Raw genomic sequence first — 14,293 nt, forward strand, 5'->3', positions numbered from 1 at the left:
CTCGCCTCACACCAGGTGTCTGCGTAGTTTGCAGTGCATTCGCACCATTCCTATCCCTGTCCCTGTCCCCGTCCCGACTTGTCCCGACTTTGCTCGACTGCCGCTCGCTGCCGCTCGGGTCGTGGTCCATATGACAGCGCAAGCACGACAAACGTCTGCGGGACGAGACGAGACGAGACGAGACGAGACGAGACGACTAAGGAATAAATTCGTGGTTACAAATCAAATTTGGAACTCTACACTCCTACACAACAATAGGCGGTGACGTATTTCAAAAATCACCTGCCGATTCGTACTGTTTTGTCGTTTTCAAAGTCTTCTTGGCAAACTTGGTTAGCACATTCTCCCTCAAACTGAGTTAATTACTGCATTTTCGTACCATTACAGTAGTTTAAAAGGCTTAAGGAAGCATCTTTGTCACAACAGAAAGGTAGTTTGAAAACTGGGCTGGCGACATAACAAAAAAAAGAGGAAGGGAGCCAACAGCACCCGGGTTTCCCAGGCGGTCACCCATCCAAGTACTAGCCGGGCCCGATGATGCTTAACTTCAGTGATCGGACGAGAACCGGTGTATTCATCATGGTATGGCCGTTGGCGCTCATCTAATGTAGGAGCACGGCAGAATTCGCGTTCGGCTTTTCTCCCAACACACAAAATGTTAGTTTTCGGCTGCATTTGACGAAAGCGCTTCCTTCCGCAACCGCCAGTTCCTCGAGGACGGCGCGGGGAGGCGCGCCCGGCGTCCCAGCAGAGCGACGGCCGAATTAGCGGGCGCACCGCCGCGTGTGTGAGACGCACTGCTGCTCGTTGCACCCCCTGTCATTCGCTGGGCGCGTGCAGCCTTCGACACTAGCGGAGGACGCATCTTGTCCCTGGTGTTCAGCGGAGGGCCTGTGCGGGGTGTGGCAGTGTCGTGCTGGAGGGCGCCACTGGTAGCGATGTGGGCTTCCTCGCCTCGCCTCGCCTCACACCAGGTGTCTGCGTAGTTTGCAGTGCATTCGCACCATTCCTATCCCTGTCCCTGTCCCCGTCCCGACTTGTCCCGACTTTGCTCGACTGCCGCTCGCTGCCGCTCGGGTCGTGGTCCATATGACAGCGCAAGCACGACAAACGTCTGCGGGACGAGACGAGACGAGACGAGACGAGACGAGACGACTAAGGAATAAATTCGTGGTTACAAATCAAATTTGGAACTCCACACTCCTACACAACAATAGGCGGTGACGTATTTCAAAAATCACCTGCCGATTCGTACTGTTTTGTCGTTTTCAAAGTCTTCTTGGCAAACTTGGTTAGCACATTCTCCCTCAAACTGAGTTAATTACTGCATTTTCGTACCATTACAGTAGTTTAAAAGGCTTAAGGAAGCATCTTTGTCACAATAGAAAGGTAGTTTGAAAATTGGGCTGGCGACATAACAAAAAAAAAAAAAAGGAAGGGAGCCAACAGCACCCGGGTTTCCCAGGCGGTCACCCATCCAAGTACTAGCCGGGCCCGATGATGCTTAACTTCGGTGATCGGACGAGAACCGGTGTATTCATCATGGTATGGCCGTTGGCGCTCGTCTAATGTAGGAGCACGGCAGAATTCGCGTTCGGCTTTTCTCCCAACACACAAAATGTTAGTTTTCGGCCGCATTTGACGAAAGCGCTTCCTTCCGCAACCGCCAGTTCCTCCAGGACGGCGCGGGGAGGCGCGCCCGGCGTCCCAGCAGAGCGACGGCCGAATTAGCGGGCGCACCGCCGCGTGTGTGAGACGCACTGCTGCTCGTTGCACCCCCTGTCATTCGCTGGGCGCGTGCAGCCTTCGACACTAGCGGAGGACGCATCTTGTCCCTGGTGTTCAGCGGAGGGCCTGTGCGGGGTGTGGCAGTGTCGTGCTGGAGGGCGCCACTGGTAGCGATGTGGGCTTCCTCGCCTCGCCTCGCCTCACACCAGGTGTCTGCGTAGTTTGCAGTGCATTCGCACCATTCCTATCCCTGTCCCTGTCCCCGTCCCGACTTGTCCCGACTTTGCTCGACTGCCGCTCGCTGCCGCTCGGGTCGTGGTCCATATGACAGCGCAAGCACGACAAACGTCTGCGGGACGAGACGAGACGAGACGAGACGAGACGACTAAGGAATAAATTCGTGGTTACAAATCAAATTTGGAACTCTACACTCCTACACAACAATAGGCGGTGACGTATTTCAAAAATCACCTGCCGATTCGTACTGTTTTGTCGTTTTCAAAGTCTTCTTGGCAAACTTGGTTAGCACATTCTCCCTCAAACTGAGTTAATTACTGCATTTTCGTACCATTACAGTAGTTTAAAAGGCTTAAGGAAGCATCTTTGTCACAACAGAAAGGTAGTTTGAAAACTGGGCTGGCGACATAACAAAAAAAAGAGGAAGGGAGCCAACAGCACCCGGGTTTCCCAGGCGGTCACCCATCCAAGTACGAGCCGGGCCCGATGATGCTTAACTTCAGTGATCGGACGAGAACCGGTGTATTCATCATGGTATGGCCGTTGGCGCTCATCTAATGTAGGAGCACGGCAGAATTCGCGTTCGGCTTTTCTCCCAACACACAAAATGTTAGTTTTCGGCTGCATTTGACGAAAGCGCTTCCTTCCGCAACCGCCAGTTCCTCGAGGACGGCGCGGGGAGGCGCGCCCGGCGTCCCAGCAGAGCGACGGCCGAATTAGCGGGCGCACCGCCGCGTGTGTGAGACGCACTGCTGCTCGTTGCACCCCCTGTCATTCGCTGGGCGCGTGCAGCCTTCGACACTAGCGGAGGACGCATCTTGTCCCTGGTGTTCAGCGGAGGGCCTGTGCGGGGTGTGGCAGTGTCGTGCTGGAGGGCGCCACTGGTAGCGATGTGGGCTTCCTCGCCTCGCCTCGCCTCACACCAGGTGTCTGCGTAGTTTGCAGTGCATTCGCACCATTCCTATCCCTGTCCCTGTCCCCGTCCCGACTTGTCCCGACTTTGCTCGACTGCCGCTCGCTGCCGCTCGGGTCGTGGTCCATATGACAGCGCAAGCACGACAAACGTCTGCGGGACGAGACGAGACGAGACGAGACGAGACGAGACGACTAAGGAATAAATTCGTGGTTACAAATCAAATTTGGAACTCTACACTCCTACACAACAATAGGCGGTGACGTATTTCAAAAATCACCTGCCGATTCGTACTGTTTTGTCGTTTTCAAAGTCTTCTTGGCAAACTTGGTTAGCACATTCTCCCTCAAACTGAGTTAATTACTGCATTTTCGTACCATTACAGTAGTTTAAAAGGCTTAAGGAAGCATCTTTGTCACAATAGAAAGGTAGTTTGAAAATTGGGCTGGCGACATAACAAAAAAAAAAAAAAAGGAAGGGAGCCAACAGCACCCGGGTTTCCCAGGCGGTCACCCATCCAAGTACTAGCCGGGCCCGATGATGCTTAACTTCGGTGATCGGACGAGAACCGGTGTATTCATCATGGTATGGCCGTTGGCGCTCGTCTAATGTAGGAGCACGGCAGAATTCGCGTTCGGCTTTTCTCCCAACACACAAAATGTTAGTTTTCGGCCGCATTTGACGAAAGCGCTTCCTTCCGCAACCGCCAGTTCCTCCAGGACGGCGCGGGGAGGCGCGCCCGGCGTCCCAGCAGAGCGACGGCCGAATTAGCGGGCGCACCGCCGCGTGTGTGAGACGCACTGCTGCTCGTTGCACCCCCTGTCATTCGCTGGGCGCGTGCAGCCTTCGACACTAGCGGAGGACGCATCTTGTCCCTGGTGTTCAGCGGAGGGCCTGTGCGGGGTGTGGCAGTGTCGTGCTGGAGGGCGCCACTGGTAGCGATGTGGGCTTCCTCGCCTCGCCTCGCCTCACACCAGGTGTCTGCGTAGTTTGCAGTGCATTCGCACCATTCCTATCCCTGTCCCTGTCCCCGTCCCGACTTGTCCCGACTTTGCTCGACTGCCGCTCGCTGCCGCTCGGGTCGTGGTCCATATGACAGCGCAAGCACGACAAACGTCTGCGGGACGAGACGAGACGAGACGAGACGAGACGAGACGACTAAGGAATAAATTCGTGGTTACAAATCAAATTTGGAACTCCACACTCCTACACAACAATAGGCGGTGACGTATTTCAAAAATCACCTGCCGATTCGTACTGTTTTGTCGTTTTCAAAGTCTTCTTGGCAAACTTGGTTAGCACATTCTCCCTCAAACTGAGTTAATTACTGCATTTTCGTACCATTACAGTAGTTTAAAAGGCTTAAGGAAGCATCTTTGTCACAATAGAAAGGTAGTTTGAAAATTGGGCTGGCGACATAACAAAAAAAAAAAAAAGGAAGGGAGCCAACAGCACCCGGGTTTCCCAGGCGGTCACCCATCCAAGTACTAGCCGGGCCCGATGATGCTTAACTTCGGTGATCGGACGAGAACCGGTGTATTCATCATGGTATGGCCGTTGGCGCTCGTCTAATGTAGGAGCACGGCAGAATTCGCGTTCGGCTTTTCTCCCAACACACAAAATGTTAGTTTTCGGCCGCATTTGACGAAAGCGCTTCCTTCCGCAACCGCCAGTTCCTCCAGGACGGCGCGGGGAGGCGCGCCCGGCGTCCCAGCAGAGCGACGGCCGAATTAGCGGGCGCACCGCCGCGTGTGTGAGACGCACTGCTGCTCGTTGCACCCCCTGTCATTCGCTGGGCGCGTGCAGCCTTCGACACTAGCGGAGGACGCATCTTGTCCCTGGTGTTCAGCGGAGGGCCTGTGCGGGGTGTGGCAGTGTCGTGCTGGAGGGCGCCACTGGTAGCGATGTGGGCTTCCTCGCCTCGCCTCGCCTCACACCAGGTGTCTGCGTAGTTTGCAGTGCATTCGCACCATTCCTATCCCTGTCCCTGTCCCCGTCCCGACTTGTCCCGACTTTGCTCGACTGCCGCTCGCTGCCGCTCGGGTCGTGGTCCATATGACAGCGCAAGCACGACAAACGTCTGCGGGACGAGACGAGACGAGACGAGACGAGACGAGACGACTAAGGAATAAATTCGTGGTTACAAATCAAATTTGGAACTCTACACTCCTACACAACAATAGGCGGTGACGTATTTCAAAAATCACCTGCCGATTCGTACTGTTTTGTCGTTTTCAAAGTCTTCTTGGCAAACTTGGTTAGCACATTCTCCCTCAAACTGAGTTAATTACTGCATTTTCGTACCATTACAGTAGTTTAAAAGGCTTAAGGAAGCATCTTTGTCACAACAGAAAGGTAGTTTGAAAACTGGGCTGGCGACATAACAAAAAAAAGAGGAAGGGAGCCAACAGCACCCGGGTTTCCCAGGCGGTCACCCATCCAAGTACTAGCCGGGCCCGATGATGCTTAACTTCAGTGATCGGACGAGAACCGGTGTATTCATCATGGTATGGCCGTTGGCGCTCATCTAATGTAGGAGCACGGCAGAATTCGCGTTCGGCTTTTCTCCCAACACACAAAATGTTAGTTTTCGGCTGCATTTGACGAAAGCGCTTCCTTCCGCAACCGCCAGTTCCTCGAGGACGGCGCGGGGAGGCGCGCCCGGCGTCCCAGCAGAGCGACGGCCGAATTAGCGGGCGCACCGCCGCGTGTGTGAGACGCACTGCTGCTCGTTGCACCCCCTGTCATTCGCTGGGCGCGTGCAGCCTTCGACACTAGCGGAGGACGCATCTTGTCCCTGGTGTTCAGCGGAGGGCCTGTGCGGGGTGTGGCAGTGTCGTGCTGGAGGGCGCCACTGGTAGCGATGTGGGCTTCCTCGCCTCGCCTCGCCTCACACCAGGTGTCTGCGTAGTTTGCAGTGCATTCGCACCATTCCTATCCCTGTCCCTGTCCCCGTCCCGACTTGTCCCGACTTTGCTCGACTGCCGCTCGCTGCCGCTCGGGTCGTGGTCCATATGACAGCGCAAGCACGACAAACGTCTGCGGGACGAGACGAGACGAGACGAGACGAGACGAGACGACTAAGGAATAAATTCGTGGTTACAAATCAAATTTGGAACTCCACACTCCTACACAACAATAGGCGGTGACGTATTTCAAAAATCACCTGCCGATTCGTACTGTTTTGTCGTTTTCAAAGTCTTCTTGGCAAACTTGGTTAGCACATTCTCCCTCAAACTGAGTTAATTACTGCATTTTCGTACCATTACAGTAGTTTAAAAGGCTTAAGGAAGCATCTTTGTCACAATAGAAAGGTAGTTTGAAAATTGGGCTGGCGACATAACAAAAAAAAAAAAAAGGAAGGGAGCCAACAGCACCCGGGTTTCCCAGGCGGTCACCCATCCAAGTACTAGCCGGGCCCGATGATGCTTAACTTCGGTGATCGGACGAGAACCGGTGTATTCATCATGGTATGGCCGTTGGCGCTCGTCTAATGTAGGAGCACGGCAGAATTCGCGTTCGGCTTTTCTCCCAACACACAAAATGTTAGTTTTCGGCCGCATTTGACGAAAGCGCTTCCTTCCGCAACCGCCAGTTCCTCCAGGACGGCGCGGGGAGGCGCGCCCGGCGTCCCAGCAGAGCGACGGCCGAATTAGCGGGCGCACCGCCGCGTGTGTGAGACGCACTGCTGCTCGTTGCACCCCCTGTCATTCGCTGGGCGCGTGCAGCCTTCGACACTAGCGGAGGACGCATCTTGTCCCTGGTGTTCAGCGGAGGGCCTGTGCGGGGTGTGGCAGTGTCGTGCTGGAGGGCGCCACTGGTAGCGATGTGGGCTTCCTCGCCTCGCCTCGCCTCACACCAGGTGTCTGCGTAGTTTGCAGTGCATTCGCACCATTCCTATCCCTGTCCCTGTCCCCGTCCCGACTTGTCCCGACTTTGCTCGACTGCCGCTCGCTGCCGCTCGGGTCGTGGTCCATATGACAGCGCAAGCACGACAAACGTCTGCGGGACGAGACGAGACGAGACGAGACGAGACGACTAAGGAATAAATTCGTGGTTACAAATCAAATTTGGAACTCTACACTCCTACACAACAATAGGCGGTGACGTATTTCAAAAATCACCTGCCGATTCGTACTGTTTTGTCGTTTTCAAAGTCTTCTTGGCAAACTTGGTTAGCACATTCTCCCTCAAACTGAGTTAATTACTGCATTTTCGTACCATTACAGTAGTTTAAAAGGCTTAAGGAAGCATCTTTGTCACAACAGAAAGGTAGTTTGAAAACTGGGCTGGCGACATAACAAAAAAAAGAGGAAGGGAGCCAACAGCACCCGGGTTTCCCAGGCGGTCACCCATCCAAGTACGAGCCGGGCCCGATGATGCTTAACTTCAGTGATCGGACGAGAACCGGTGTATTCATCATGGTATGGCCGTTGGCGCTCATCTAATGTAGGAGCACGGCAGAATTCGCGTTCGGCTTTTCTCCCAACACACAAAATGTTAGTTTTCGGCTGCATTTGACGAAAGCGCTTCCTTCCGCAACCGCCAGTTCCTCGAGGACGGCGCGGGGAGGCGCGCCCGGCGTCCCAGCAGAGCGACGGCCGAATTAGCGGGCGCACCGCCGCGTGTGTGAGACGCACTGCTGCTCGTTGCACCCCCTGTCATTCGCTGGGCGCGTGCAGCCTTCGACACTAGCGGAGGACGCATCTTGTCCCTGGTGTTCAGCGGAGGGCCTGTGCGGGGTGTGGCAGTGTCGTGCTGGAGGGCGCCACTGGTAGCGATGTGGGCTTCCTCGCCTCGCCTCGCCTCACACCAGGTGTCTGCGTAGTTTGCAGTGCATTCGCACCATTCCTATCCCTGTCCCTGTCCCCGTCCCGACTTGTCCCGACTTTGCTCGACTGCCGCTCGCTGCCGCTCGGGTCGTGGTCCATATGACAGCGCAAGCACGACAAACGTCTGCGGGACGAGACGAGACGAGACGAGACGAGACGAGACGACTAAGGAATAAATTCGTGGTTACAAATCAAATTTGGAACTCTACACTCCTACACAACAATAGGCGGTGACGTATTTCAAAAATCACCTGCCGATTCGTACTGTTTTGTCGTTTTCAAAGTCTTCTTGGCAAACTTGGTTAGCACATTCTCCCTCAAACTGAGTTAATTACTGCATTTTCGTACCATTACAGTAGTTTAAAAGGCTTAAGGAAGCATCTTTGTCACAATAGAAAGGTAGTTTGAAAATTGGGCTGGCGACATAACAAAAAAAAAAAAAAAGGAAGGGAGCCAACAGCACCCGGGTTTCCCAGGCGGTCACCCATCCAAGTACTAGCCGGGCCCGATGATGCTTAACTTCGGTGATCGGACGAGAACCGGTGTATTCATCATGGTATGGCCGTTGGCGCTCGTCTAATGTAGGAGCACGGCAGAATTCGCGTTCGGCTTTTCTCCCAACACACAAAATGTTAGTTTTCGGCCGCATTTGACGAAAGCGCTTCCTTCCGCAACCGCCAGTTCCTCCAGGACGGCGCGGGGAGGCGCGCCCGGCGTCCCAGCAGAGCGACGGCCGAATTAGCGGGCGCACCGCCGCGTGTGTGAGACGCACTGCTGCTCGTTGCACCCCCTGTCATTCGCTGGGCGCGTGCAGCCTTCGACACTAGCGGAGGACGCATCTTGTCCCTGGTGTTCAGCGGAGGGCCTGTGCGGGGTGTGGCAGTGTCGTGCTGGAGGGCGCCACTGGTAGCGATGTGGGCTTCCTCGCCTCGCCTCGCCTCACACCAGGTGTCTGCGTAGTTTGCAGTGCATTCGCACCATTCCTATTCCTGTCCCTGTCCCCGTCCCGACTTGTCCCGACTTTGCTCGACTGCCGCTCGCTGCCGCTCGGGTCGTGGTCCATATGACAGCGCAAGCACGACAAACGTCTGCGGGACGAGACGAGACGAGACGAGACGAGACGACTAAGGAATAAATTCGTGGTTACAAATCAAATTTGGAACTCTACACTCCTACACAACAATAGGCGGTGACGTATTTCAAAAATCACCTGCCGATTCGTACTGTTTTGTCGTTTTCAAAGTCTTCTTGGCAAACTTGGTTAGCACATTCTCCCTCAAACTGAGTTAATTACTGCATTTTCGTACCATTACAGTAGTTTAAAAGGCTTAAGGAAGCATCTTTGTCACAACAGAAAGGTAGTTTGAAAACTGGGCTGGCGACATAACAAAAAAAAGAAGAAGGGAGCCAACAGCACCCGGGTTTCCCAGGCGGTCACCCATCCAAGTACTAGCCGGGCCCGATGATGCTTAACTTCAGTGATCGGACGAGAACCGGTGTATTCATCATGGTATGGCCGTTGGCGCTCATCTAATGTAGGAGCACGGCAGAATTCGCGTTCGGCTTTTCTCCCAACACACAAAATGTTAGTTTTCGGCTGCATTTGACGAAAGCGCTTCCTTCCGCAACCGCCAGTTCCTCGAGGACGGCGCGGGGAGGCGCGCCCGGCGTCCCAGCAGAGCGACGGCCGAATTAGCGGGCGCACCGCCGCGTGTGTGAGACGCACTGCTGCTCGTTGCACCCCCTGTCATTCGCTGGGCGCGTGCAGCCTTCGACACTAGCGGAGGACGCATCTTGTCCCTGGTGTTCAGCGGAGGGCCTGTGCGGGGTGTGGCAGTGTCGTGCTGGAGGGCGCCACTGGTAGCGATGTGGGCTTCCTCGCCTCGCCTCGCCTCGCCTCACACCAGGTGTCTGCGTAGTTTGCAGTGCATTCGCACCATTCCTATCCCTGTCCCTGTCCCCGTCCCGACTTGTCCCGACTTTGCTCGACTGCCGCTCGCTGCCGCTCGGGTCGTGGTCCATATGACAGCGCAAGCACGACAAACGTCTGCGGGACGAGACGAGACGAGACGAGACGAGACGACTAAGGAATAAATTCGTGGTTACAAATCAAATTTGGAACTCTACACTCCTACACAACAATAGGCGGTGACGTATTTCAGAAATCACCTGCCGATTCGTACTGTTTTGTCGTTTTCAAAGTCTTCTTGGCAAACTTGGTTAGCACATTCTCCCTCAAACTGAGTTAATTACTGCATTTTCGTACCATTACAGTAGTTTAAAAGGCTTAAGGAAGCATCTTTGTCACAACAGAAAGGTAGTTTGAAAACTGGGCTGGCGACATAACAAAAAAAAGAGGAAGGGAGCCAACAGCACCCGGGTTTCCCAGGCGGTCACCCATCCAAGTACTAGCCGGGCCCGATGATGCTTAACTTCAGTGATCGGACGAGAACCGGTGTATTCATCATGGTATGGCCGTTGGCGCTCATCTAATGTAGGAGCACGGCAGAATTCGCGTTCGGCTTTTCTCCCAACACACAAAATGTTAGTTTTCGGCTGCATTTGACGAAAGCGCTTCCTTCCGCAACCGCCAGTTCCTCGAGGACGGCGCGGGGAGGCGCGCCCGGCGTCCCAGCAGAGCGACGGCCGAATTAGCGGGCGCACCGCCGCGTGTGTGAGACGCACTGCTGCTCGTTGCACCCCCTGTCATTCGCTGGGCGCGTGCAGCCTTCGACACTAGCGGAGGACGCATCTTGTCCCTGGTGTTCAGCGGAGGGCCTGTGCGGGGTGTGGCAGTGTCGTGCTGGAGGGCGCCACTGGTAGCGATGTGGGCTTCCTCGCCTCGCCTCGCCTCACACCAGGTGTCTGCGTAGTTTGCAGTGCATTCGCACCATTCCTATCCCTGTCCCTGTCCCCGTCCCGACTTGTCCCGACTTTGCTCGACTGCCGCTCGCTGCCGCTCGGGTCGTGGTCCATATGACAGCGCAAGCACGACAAACGTCTGCGGGACGAGACGAGACGAGACGAGACGAGACGACTAAGGAATAAATTCGTGGTTACAAATCAAATTTGGAACTCTACACTCCTACACAACAATAGGCGGTGACGTATTTCAGAAATCACCTGCCGATTCGTACTGTTTTGTCGTTTTCAAAGTCTTCTTGGCAAACTTGGTTAGCACATTCTCCCTCAAACTGAGTTAATTACTGCATTTTCGTACCATTACAGTAGTTTAAAAGGCTTAAGGAAGCATCTTTGTCACAACAGAAAGGTAGTTTGAAAACTGGGCTGGCGACATAACAAAAAAAAGAGGAAGGGAGCCAACAGCACCCGGGTTTCCCAGGCGGTCACCCATCCAAGTACTAGCCGGGCCCGATGATGCTTAACTTCAGTGATCGGACGAGAACCGGTGTATTCATCATGGTATGGCCGTTGGCGCTCATCTAATGTAGGAGCACGGCAGAATTCGCGTTCGGCTTTTCTCCCAACACACAAAATGTTAGTTTTCGGCTGCATTTGACGAAAGCGCTTCCTTCCGCAACCGCCAGTTCCTCGAGGACGGCGCGGGGAGGCGCGCCCGGCGTCCCAGCAGAGCGACGGCCGAATTAGCGGGCGCACCGCCGCGTGTGTGAGACGCACTGCTGCTCGTTGCACCCCCTGTCATTCGCTGGGCGCGTGCAGCCTTCGACACTAGCGGAGGACGCATCTTGTCCCTGGTGTTCAGCGGAGGGCCTGTGCGGGGTGTGGCAGTGTCGTGCTGGAGGGCGCCACTGGTAGCGATGTGGGCTTCCTCGCCTCGCCTCGCCTCACACCAGGTGTCTGCGTAGTTTGCAGTGCATTCGCACCATTCCTATCCCTGTCCCTGTCCCCGTCCCGACTTGTCCCGACTTTGCTCGACTGCCGCTCGCTGCCGCTCGGGTCGTGGTCCATATGACAGCGCAAGCACGACAAACGTCTGCGGGACGAGACGAGACGAGACGAGACGAGACGAGACGACTAAGGAATAAATTCGTGGTTACAAATCAAATTTGGAACTCTACACTCCTACACAACAATAGGCGGTGACGTATTTCAAAAATCACCTGCCGATTCGTACTGTTTTGTCGTTTTCAAAGTCTTCTTGGCAAACTTGGTTAGCACATTCTCCCTCAAACTGAGTTAATTACTGCATTTTCGTACCATTACAGTAGTTTAAAAGGCTTAAGGAAGCATCTTTGTCACAATAGAAAGGTAGTTTGAAAATTGGGCTGGCGACATAACAAAAAAAAAAAAAAAGGAAGGGAGCCAACAGCACCCGGGTTTCCCAGGCGGTCACCCATCCAAGTACTAGCCGGGCCCGATGATGCTTAACTTCGGTGATCGGACGAGAACCGGTGTATTCATCATGGTATGGCCGTTGGCGCTCGTCTAATGTAGGAGCACGGCAGAATTCGCGTTCGGCTTTTCTCCCAACACACAAAATGTTAGTTTTCGGCCGCATTTGACGAAAGCGCTTCCTTCCGCAACCGCCAGTTCCTCCAGGACGGCGCGGGGAGGCGCGCCCGGCGTCCCAGCAGAGCGACGGCCGAATTAGCGGGCGCACCGCCGCGTGTGTGAGACGCACTGCTGCTCGTTGCACCCCCTGTCATTCGCTGGGCGCGTGCAGCCTTCGACACTAGCGGAGGACGCATCTTGTCCCTGGTGTTCAGCGGAGGGCCTGTGCGGGGTGTGGCAGTGTCGTGCTGGAGGGCGCCACTGGTAGCGATGTGGGCTTCCTCGCCTCGCCTCGCCTCACACCAGGTGTCTGCGTAGTTTGCAGTGCATTCGCACCATTCCTATTCCTGTCCCTGTCCCCGTCCCGACTTGTCCCGACTTTGCTCGACTGCCGCTCGCTGCCGCTCGGGTCGTGGTCCATATGACAGCGCAAGCACGACAAACGTCTGCGGGACGAGACGAGACGAGACGAGACGAGACGACTAAGGAATAAATTCGTGGTTACAAATCAAATTTGGAACTCTACACTCCTACACAACAATAGGCGGTGACGTATTTCAAAAATCACCTGCCGATTCGTACTGTTTTGTCGTTTTCAAAGTCTTCTTGGCAAACTTGGTTAGCACATTCTCCCTCAAACTGAGTTAATTACTGCATTTTCGTACCATTACAGTAGTTTAAAAGGCTTAAGGAAGCATCTTTGTCACAACAGAAAGGTAGTTTGAAAACTGGGCTGGCGACATAACAAAAAAAAGAAGAAGGGAGCCAACAGCACCCGGGTTTCCCAGGCGGTCACCCATCCAAGTACTAGCCGGGCCCGATGATGCTTAACTTCAGTGATCGGACGAGAACCGGTGTATTCATCATGGTATGGCCGTTGGCGCTCATCTAATGTAGGAGCACGGCAGAATTCGCGTTCGGCTTTTCTCCCAACACACAAAATGTTAGTTTTCGGCTGCATTTGACGAAAGCGCTTCCTTCCGCAACCGCCAGTTCCTCGAGGACGGCGCGGGGAGGCGCGCCCGGCGTCCCAGCAGAGCGACGGCCGAATTAGCGGGCGCACCGCCGCGTGTGTGAGACGCACTGCTGCTCGTTGCACCCCCTGTCATTCGCTGGGCGCGTGCAGCCTTCGACACTAGCGGAGGACGCATCTTGTCCCTGGTGTTCAGCGGAGGGCCTGTGCGGGGTGTGGCAGTGTCGTGCTGGAGGGCGCCACTGGTAGCGATGTGGGCTTCCTCGCCTCGCCTCGCCTCGCCTCACACCAGGTGTCTGCGTAGTTTGCAGTGCATTCGCACCATTCCTATCCCTGTCCCTGTCCCCGTCCCGACTTGTCCCGACTTTGCTCGACTGCCGCTCGCTGCCGCTCGGGTCGTGGTCCATATGACAGCGCAAGCACGACAAACGTCTGCGGGACGAGACGAGACGAGACGAGACGAGACGACTAAGGAATAAATTCGTGGTTACAAATCAAATTTGGAACTCTACACTCCTACACAACAATAGGCGGTGACGTATTTCAGAAATCACCTGCCGATTCGTACTGTTTTGTCGTTTTCAAAGTCTTCTTGGCAAACTTGGTTAGCACATTCTCCCTCAAACTGAGTTAATTACTGCATTTTCGTACCATTACAGTAGTTTAAAAGGCTTAAGGAAGCATCTTTGTCACAACAGAAAGGTAGTTTGAAAACTGGGCTGGCGACATAACAAAAAAAAGAGGAAGGGAGCCAACAGCACCCGGGTTTCCCAGGCGGTCACCCATCCAAGTACTAGCCGGGCCCGATGATGCTTAACTTCAGTGATCGGACGAGAACCGGTGTATTCATCATGGTATGGCCGTTGGCGCTCATCTAATGTAGGAGCACGGCAGAATTCGCGTTCGGCTTTTCTCCCAACACACAAAATGTTAGTTTTCGGCTGCATTTGACGAAAGCGCTTCCTTCCGCAACCGCCAGTTCCTCGAGGACGGCGCGGGGAGGCGCGCCCGGCGTCCCAGCAGAGCGACGGCCGAATTAGCGGGCGCACCGCCGCGTGTGTGAGACGCACTGCTGCTCGTTGCACCCCCTGTCATTCGCTGGGCGCGTGCAGCCTTCGACACTAGCGGAGGACGCAT

The 14,293-nt window shown here is 54.8% G+C and overlaps 15 non-coding genes across 15 annotated transcripts; all 15 read right to left on the minus strand.

Moving 5' to 3' along the window:
- Positions 1-477: 477 nt before the first annotated feature.
- Positions 478-596, minus strand: LOC126103033 (5S ribosomal RNA). The gene has a single exon (XR_007523278.1). It is a non-coding gene; the product is annotated as a 5S ribosomal RNA (ribosomal RNA).
- An 844-nt stretch (positions 597-1,440) lies between these two features.
- Positions 1,441-1,559, minus strand: LOC126102021 (5S ribosomal RNA). Its single transcript, XR_007522719.1, has one exon. It is a non-coding gene; the product is annotated as a 5S ribosomal RNA (ribosomal RNA).
- An 835-nt stretch (positions 1,560-2,394) lies between these two features.
- LOC126101904 (5S ribosomal RNA) lies at positions 2,395-2,513 on the minus strand. The gene has a single exon (XR_007522612.1). It is a non-coding gene; the product is annotated as a 5S ribosomal RNA (ribosomal RNA).
- An 845-nt stretch (positions 2,514-3,358) lies between these two features.
- On the minus strand, positions 3,359-3,477 carry LOC126102033 (5S ribosomal RNA). Its single transcript, XR_007522730.1, has one exon. It is a non-coding gene; the product is annotated as a 5S ribosomal RNA (ribosomal RNA).
- An 844-nt stretch (positions 3,478-4,321) lies between these two features.
- Positions 4,322-4,440, minus strand: LOC126102045 (5S ribosomal RNA). Its single transcript, XR_007522741.1, has one exon. It is a non-coding gene; the product is annotated as a 5S ribosomal RNA (ribosomal RNA).
- Positions 4,441-5,280: 840 nt separating this feature from the next.
- On the minus strand, positions 5,281-5,399 carry LOC126103034 (5S ribosomal RNA). The gene has a single exon (XR_007523279.1). It is a non-coding gene; the product is annotated as a 5S ribosomal RNA (ribosomal RNA).
- An 844-nt stretch (positions 5,400-6,243) lies between these two features.
- Positions 6,244-6,362, minus strand: LOC126102057 (5S ribosomal RNA). The gene has a single exon (XR_007522752.1). It is a non-coding gene; the product is annotated as a 5S ribosomal RNA (ribosomal RNA).
- Positions 6,363-7,197: 835 nt separating this feature from the next.
- On the minus strand, positions 7,198-7,316 carry LOC126101905 (5S ribosomal RNA). Its single transcript, XR_007522613.1, has one exon. It is a non-coding gene; the product is annotated as a 5S ribosomal RNA (ribosomal RNA).
- Positions 7,317-8,161: 845 nt separating this feature from the next.
- On the minus strand, positions 8,162-8,280 carry LOC126102070 (5S ribosomal RNA). Its single transcript, XR_007522764.1, has one exon. It is a non-coding gene; the product is annotated as a 5S ribosomal RNA (ribosomal RNA).
- An 835-nt stretch (positions 8,281-9,115) lies between these two features.
- On the minus strand, positions 9,116-9,234 carry LOC126103036 (5S ribosomal RNA). The gene has a single exon (XR_007523281.1). It is a non-coding gene; the product is annotated as a 5S ribosomal RNA (ribosomal RNA).
- Positions 9,235-10,074: 840 nt separating this feature from the next.
- Positions 10,075-10,193, minus strand: LOC126103037 (5S ribosomal RNA). Its single transcript, XR_007523282.1, has one exon. It is a non-coding gene; the product is annotated as a 5S ribosomal RNA (ribosomal RNA).
- An 835-nt stretch (positions 10,194-11,028) lies between these two features.
- Positions 11,029-11,147, minus strand: LOC126103038 (5S ribosomal RNA). Its single transcript, XR_007523283.1, has one exon. It is a non-coding gene; the product is annotated as a 5S ribosomal RNA (ribosomal RNA).
- An 845-nt stretch (positions 11,148-11,992) lies between these two features.
- Positions 11,993-12,111, minus strand: LOC126102082 (5S ribosomal RNA). The gene has a single exon (XR_007522776.1). It is a non-coding gene; the product is annotated as a 5S ribosomal RNA (ribosomal RNA).
- An 835-nt stretch (positions 12,112-12,946) lies between these two features.
- LOC126103040 (5S ribosomal RNA) lies at positions 12,947-13,065 on the minus strand. Its single transcript, XR_007523284.1, has one exon. It is a non-coding gene; the product is annotated as a 5S ribosomal RNA (ribosomal RNA).
- An 840-nt stretch (positions 13,066-13,905) lies between these two features.
- LOC126103041 (5S ribosomal RNA) lies at positions 13,906-14,024 on the minus strand. Its single transcript, XR_007523285.1, has one exon. It is a non-coding gene; the product is annotated as a 5S ribosomal RNA (ribosomal RNA).
- Positions 14,025-14,293: the final 269 nt, after the last annotated feature.

This window comes from Schistocerca cancellata, chromosome 9 (assembly GCF_023864275.1).
Source record: "Schistocerca cancellata isolate TAMUIC-IGC-003103 chromosome 9, iqSchCanc2.1, whole genome shotgun sequence".
NCBI classification, from domain to species: Eukaryota; Metazoa; Arthropoda; class Insecta; order Orthoptera; family Acrididae; genus Schistocerca; species Schistocerca cancellata.